The sequence below is a fragment of the Cricetulus griseus genome, chromosome 7, assembly GCF_003668045.3.
Source record: "Cricetulus griseus strain 17A/GY chromosome 7, alternate assembly CriGri-PICRH-1.0, whole genome shotgun sequence".
In the NCBI taxonomy this organism is placed as follows: domain Eukaryota; kingdom Metazoa; phylum Chordata; class Mammalia; order Rodentia; family Cricetidae; genus Cricetulus; species Cricetulus griseus.
In genome coordinates this window covers 24,814,721-24,821,141 of record NC_048600.1, presented here as the reverse complement: position 1 = coordinate 24,821,141, position 6,421 = coordinate 24,814,721, and the positions used below count along the sequence as shown (strand labels likewise).

General features: G+C 40.8%; 1 pseudogene; it reads left to right on the top strand.

Annotated features, from left to right (window-relative positions):
• Positions 1 to 2,512: 2,512 nt before the first annotated feature.
• Positions 2,513 to 4,708, top strand: LOC100766396 (annotated as a pseudogene).
• The last annotated feature ends 1,713 nt before the right edge of the window (positions 4,709 to 6,421 follow it).

The window sequence follows — 6,421 nt, the reverse complement described above, 5'->3', positions numbered from 1 at the left end:
AGAGGCTATTTACCCTGATTTGATTACTACACAATGCACATATACCTCCCATCATGCTAGTTTACTCTGCAAATAAATACCAGCAATTTTAGATGGATTAATTACAAAGAGATCCTAGGTAGTGTTTTTTCCATGTGTGTGGAAATACATTTGTGACTAGACAGTGTTATACCAATGCTTTTGAACACTCGCTGTGATCTGATCTCAGGGTATTACATTGTTTTTCCTCATAGAAACTTTATGGGGCAAATATTATTGTTTCCATCTCACAGAGGACCAGCATTGGGCCTGCGAGGTGTGCAATAACTTGCCCTAGAGGAACTTTGCTAGCTGTATAAAAGCTAAGCATCCCTAAAACTCTAGACATCTATCTGTCCTTAGTATCACCCAGATTCATGGCAGTAGAATCTTCTCATTGTAGCCTATGTTCAGTGTTTATGCATGTAACTTTTCACAAGAGGTTTGTTCAAACCATTATTTAACAAATGCCAATAGCACACATGCCATTTAATCCTGTTTGCCTCTCCAAGCATCAATATCACACAGATGCTGCTTGTTTCTCTGATGTTTATCTGTTCTCTTGATGTGATACATCAATGGTCTCCCATGATATGCCCTGAGAACACCAAAAATACCTCAGAATTCTAGAATGTGCAATTGTAAAAGGAAATTGATGTTATCAAGACCAGAGACTTTGAAACATGTAGGTGGGCAGTTCAATAATTTTTATTACCAACAAGAGTTAACGCAATTATCTCCATAATACCCACTATATGGACTAATAGTAGGCATCAAGCAGATGGATACATTGCCTACATTTAAAAATTTTAGAAGCATTAATCTTAATGGAACCCCATCATAAATGTCTGATCTAAGCTACCCTTTCAAATTTCAAAAAAGAAATGCTCTGGAAAGTGTATGTAAACAGATAATTCAAAGTTCTTAGGAAGTGTCAGTTTGTTATCTGTGAAAGATAAAACTGTCAGTATGCTGAGTAGACAATTTGTGAGAACTTAAGGACATAGAGATTGTACCTGCCCATTTGCTAATGAGCTCCATTCCATCTGATACCCAGTGCACATGGAAAGAAACCAGAAAACAATTAAACCTTCTGTGAGGAATTTTTAATGTGTCATACACCATTAATGTCCTATGAAAAAGTCTGCAGGATGCATAGCCTATATGAGGTGCAAATAATCTTTGTTTTGGCTGATCACAATTGGGAAAGGATTAGAGTGATAATTTAAACTAAACTATTTCTTCCTGTGAGGCTTACCACCACTGATTTAAAACATTATTTCTCAGACAAATAGTATGCTTGGTAACATAGTGATTCTAAAGCTCTTTGCTGGCAGGAAAGGAATATGAGTGAATACATCAACCCAGGTATACAGACATCCACAAACACACATATATTCACCAAGCACACACATGCCACCAAACATGTACTCACATCATACACACACATATCACACATCACACCCCAAACATATGTACATCAGACACACCATATATCCACCAAACCCACACATACCTTCAAATATACACCACACACACACCCCAAATTCATATTCACCAGAAATGCATACACATGTACACCCCATAAACACAAACATACATTTATTTTCAATTTAGCCATTTAAAAATATTTTTCTTTTTTAAAATATGGCAAATGTTCATTTCCAATGCACCTGTGAAGGATGGTCAAATCTAAAAGGAAAATATTTAAATTATTCTTATGTTCTCACTGATTTTAATTGTAAGTTTGTTTAGGGAAAACAGTAGGAAAATTAAAAGTAAGGCTTTTATAGGGGTTGTATGTAACTGTATTAAAATTTATTAAGTTTCAATTTGTCAAGAAGTCATATCAATATCCTATAGTATTAAATGATACATCTACAGTGCTTAAATTAACTGTTTATTGAGAGGTAAGCAGTATTAGTTATGATAACACAGAGACTGTTTTGCAGATCTCTCCATTTTAGAATAAACTTCTATGAGAGACAAGCTTTTCCCACTAACCTCTGTTCTCTATGAAATACCAAAAGAACTATTATAAAGCCAATGCCTTTATGTTTCCAGATTAAACCCCCATGTCTCATGTTTGATAAAGATGATGTAAGTAGCAGGAAAAAGCATGATTTTATCTTCTCTGATTTACATTTCTTGTAATGAATGTTCTTCCTCTTCATGTTCTCTTTTATTTCAAAAACTATGGTTTAAAGTTGACTAACCACCATGATGAAATAGAAGGACATGCAAATGAGAATAGATTTTCTCATAAGACAGAATAGTTTTAATCTTCAAAGAAAAGAACTACCAGATACATACAAAGGTCATGAATGGCCTTCTCTGTTCTGTATTCAATAAGACAAGTGCACAAATCTTCAATGGGTTGGGAGTTGTAAATAGGGAACTCTGGGAAAATGAGGGAGTTCAGAGCCCAGGAAGCCATGTCAGAGTCATTTGCTGGTACTTTTCAGTACCACCTGGCCCTGAACTACTATTCGGCTTTCCTGTCAAGATGCCTGAGGAAGTGCACCATGGCGAGGAAGAGGTGGAGACCTTTGCCTTTCAGGCAGAAATCGCCCAACTCATGTCCTTAATCATCAATACTTTCTAGTCAAACAAGGAAATTTTCCTTCAAGAATTGATCTCCAATGCTTCTGATGCCTTGGACAAGATTCGCTATGAGAGCCTGACAGACCCTTCCAAATTGGACAGTGGCAAAGAGCTGAAGATTGACATCATCCCCAACCCTCAGGAGTGCATGCTGACTTTGGTGGACACAGGCATTGCCATGACCAAAGCTGATCTCATAAATAACTTGGGAACCATTGGTAAGTCTGGCACAAATGCTTTCATGGAGGCTCTCCAGGCTGGTGCAGACATCTCCATGATTGGGCAGTTTGGTGTTGGATTCTACTCTGCCTATCTCGTGGCAGAGAAAGTGGTTGTGATCACAAAGCACAATGATGATGAGCAGTATGCTTGGGAGTCCTCTGCTGGTGGATCCTTCACAGTGCGTGCAGACCATGGTGACCCCATTGGCCAGGGTACCAGAGTCATCCTTCATCTCAAAGAAGACCAGACAGAGTTCTTAGAGGAGAGGAGGGTCAAGGAAGTGGTGAAGAAACACTCGAAGTTCATGATATATCCCATCACCCTCTATTTGGAGAAGGAATGAGAGAAGGAGATCAGTGATGATGAGGCAGAAGAAGAGAAGGGTGAGAAAGAGGAAGAAGATAAGGATGATGAGGAAAAGCCAAAGATTGAAGATGTAGGATCAGATGAGGAGGATGACAGTGGCAAAGATAAGAAAAAGAAAACGAAGAAGATTAAGGAGAAATACATTGATCAGGAAGAAGTGAATAAGACTAAGCCCATTTGGACCAGAAACTCTGATGACATCACTCAAGAAGAATATGGTGAATTCTATAAGAGCCTCACCAATGATTGGGAGGACCACTTGGCAGTCAAGCACTTCTCTGTAGACGGTCAGTTGGAATGCAGAGCATTGCTCTTCATTCCTCGGCGAGCTCCCTTTGACCTTTTGAGAACAAGAAGAACAACATCAAACTGTAAGTCCGTTGTGTGTTCATCATGGACAGCTGTGATGAGCTGATCCCCGAGTACCTCAACTTTATCTGTGGCGTAGTTGACTCTGAGGATCTGCCCCTGAACATCTCTCAAGAAATGCTCCAACAGAGCAAGATCCTGAAAGTTATCCGTAAAAACATTGTGAAGAAGTGCCTTGAGCTCTTCTTTGAGCTGGCCGAAGACAAAGAGAACTACAAGAAATTCTACAATGCCTTCTCCAAGAACTTAAAGCTTGGAATCCATGAAGATTCCACTAACCGTCGGCGTCTCTCTGAGCTGCTGCGCTATCATACCTCTCAGTCTGGAGATGAGATGACTTCCCTGTCAGAATATGTGTCTTGCATGAAGGAGACACAGAAGTCCATCTATTACATCACTGGTGAGAGCAAAGAGCAGGTATCCAACTCTGCCTTTGTGGAGCGTGTGCGGAAGTGAGGATCTGAAGTGATGTACATGACTGAGCCTATTGATGAGTACTGCATGCAGCAGCTCAAGGAGTTTGATGGAAAGAGTCTGGTCTCAGTGACTAAGGAAGGCCTGGAGCTGCCAGAAGATGAGGAAGAGAAGAAGAAAATGGAGGAGAGCAAGGCAAAATTTGAGAATCTCTGCAAGCTCATGAAGGAGATCTTGGATAATAAGGTTGAGAAGGTTACAATCTCCAATAGGCTTGTGTCTTCACCCTGCTGCATTGTGACAACATCTATGGCTGGACAGCCAACATGGAGAGGATCATGAAGGCCCAGGCACTCAGAGACAACTCTACCATGGGCTACACGATGGCCAAAAAGCACCTAGAGATCAACCCTGATCACCCCATCATGGAGACTCTGAGGCAGAAAGCTGAGGCAGATAAAAATGACAAAGCTGTCAAGGATCTGGTGGTGCTGATGTTTGAGACTGCTCTGCTCTCCTCTGGTTTCTCACTTGAGGATCTCCAAACCCACTCCAACCGCATCTACCGAATGATCAAACTAGGCCTGGGGATCGATGAAGATGAGGTGACAGCAGAGGAGCCCAGCGCTGCTGTTCCTGATGAGATCCCCCCACTCGAGGGTGATGAGGCTGCCTCCAGCATGGAAGAAGTAGATTAGAGATCCCCTGGGAAGACCATGTCTCCTGTATACTTTCCCTGTGCCCCACCCCCCATGCCTTGGCTGGCCCCAACCTACCTGGCTCTCTATTCATGCTAGAGGATCTCTTTATCCTGTCCTTGTTCCTTAAGGCAGGAAAGTCCCCTCCCACAGATTAAGCAGGGTTGGGTATTGCATATTGTGGTTTTGTTTGTTTTATTTTGTTCTGAAATTAAAAGTATGTAAAAATTAAAAAAAAAAGATTACAGCCTATCCCTGGGGCAAGTCAATGCAGGAACTCAAGCAGAACTGGGAGTAGAAATCAGGATGGGATGCTGCATGCTATCATGCTAATGGACTCATGCTTACCTAGCTTTCTTATATCCTAGAACCATGTACATGGAAAATAGTGCCCCTCAGGATGGGATGATCATTTTCTTCCAGTAATAATCAGGAAAATCCCCACACTCATGCACATGGACCAATCTGTTCTTGGCAAGTCTTCAGTTGAGATGCCCTTCTCCTGTGACTCTAGTTTGTTTCAAAGTTGACAGTTAAGATAATTAGGATCTTTTCTATTGGCAGACTGAGGATTTAGAGTAAACATGCATTCAATGGCTAAACCCTAGTTCGGGGACTTCACTGACACATGCAAGGACCCAGTAGTCTCTGCCCTGTAGAACATATGCAAGTTCTATGTGAAGAGTGCACATGGGATTCTCTTATGGAAACATCATGGCCAGGGCTCTGACTTACCAAGGTGGAGGTTATATGCTTTGGAGAAAATGGGCCTGTCTTATTTAGCACTGTATGAAGGTATGAGTCCTTAAAAATTCTTCATCAGAGTTGGGTTTCTCATCCTAACTGCACAGGTTGGCATGGTTTTTGTAGATAATGAACCTGTTTATATAATAGAGGAAGCAAGTAACAAAGCATGGGTCAGTTTCTAAATTCAGGATAGTATAGTTTCGTAGGACCAGATATCACATACCAGGATAGAGGACAAGATGTCAAATGAGTGATGTACAGTTGAGGCTGTGGAGCCAACATCTGCCCAAGTCCCCCCATCCCATCCAGTGTAGCAAAATAGATGACAATCAAGGCAGTCTATTTAAGCTCAGAGTTCCTTAGAATCAGGGTTAAATGACTAAAATCATTTGCGATGAATTCAAAATTTCTGTAAAATCTTACATGTGGAGATATCTTGAAGACATAGAGGGGCTATACTTTCTTTTATCACTATTCCCTGCTTTGAAGGAGGTCATAGTATGCTCAGCTGTTTCCATGATGCTATTAGAACTCACTCTGAGTATCTCAGACTCACAATATTGGGACCGAACATAGACCTCTTGGAATGAATATTCCAAATGTAACCCAGAGTCAGCATTACTCACACGTAGGTATCATTCTTGCCCCAAAGAATCTTATCCACCTGTTTGTGATTGGGATCATGTTTGTATATTCCTTGGTCAAAAATGGCATGAAAATTCTTAGAATGACCAGAGCATCTTGATTACAGATGTCTTCTTTCATAACAGAACCAGAAAACTAAAAGAAGATACTCTGAAATTTTTATCATAAGGCAATGTAAAAGGAAAAGAAGTGTAAGAAGGGAGTAGGAAGTGACAACAAGGAGGAAACTTCCTGTTTTCCTTATGCATTCATCTCAAGTGAGGGCCAGAGGACTAGCTGACTGGCCTGCAGTGTGGGTTTATGTTACTGTGACCATTTCTAGTCTATTTTACCGTTCA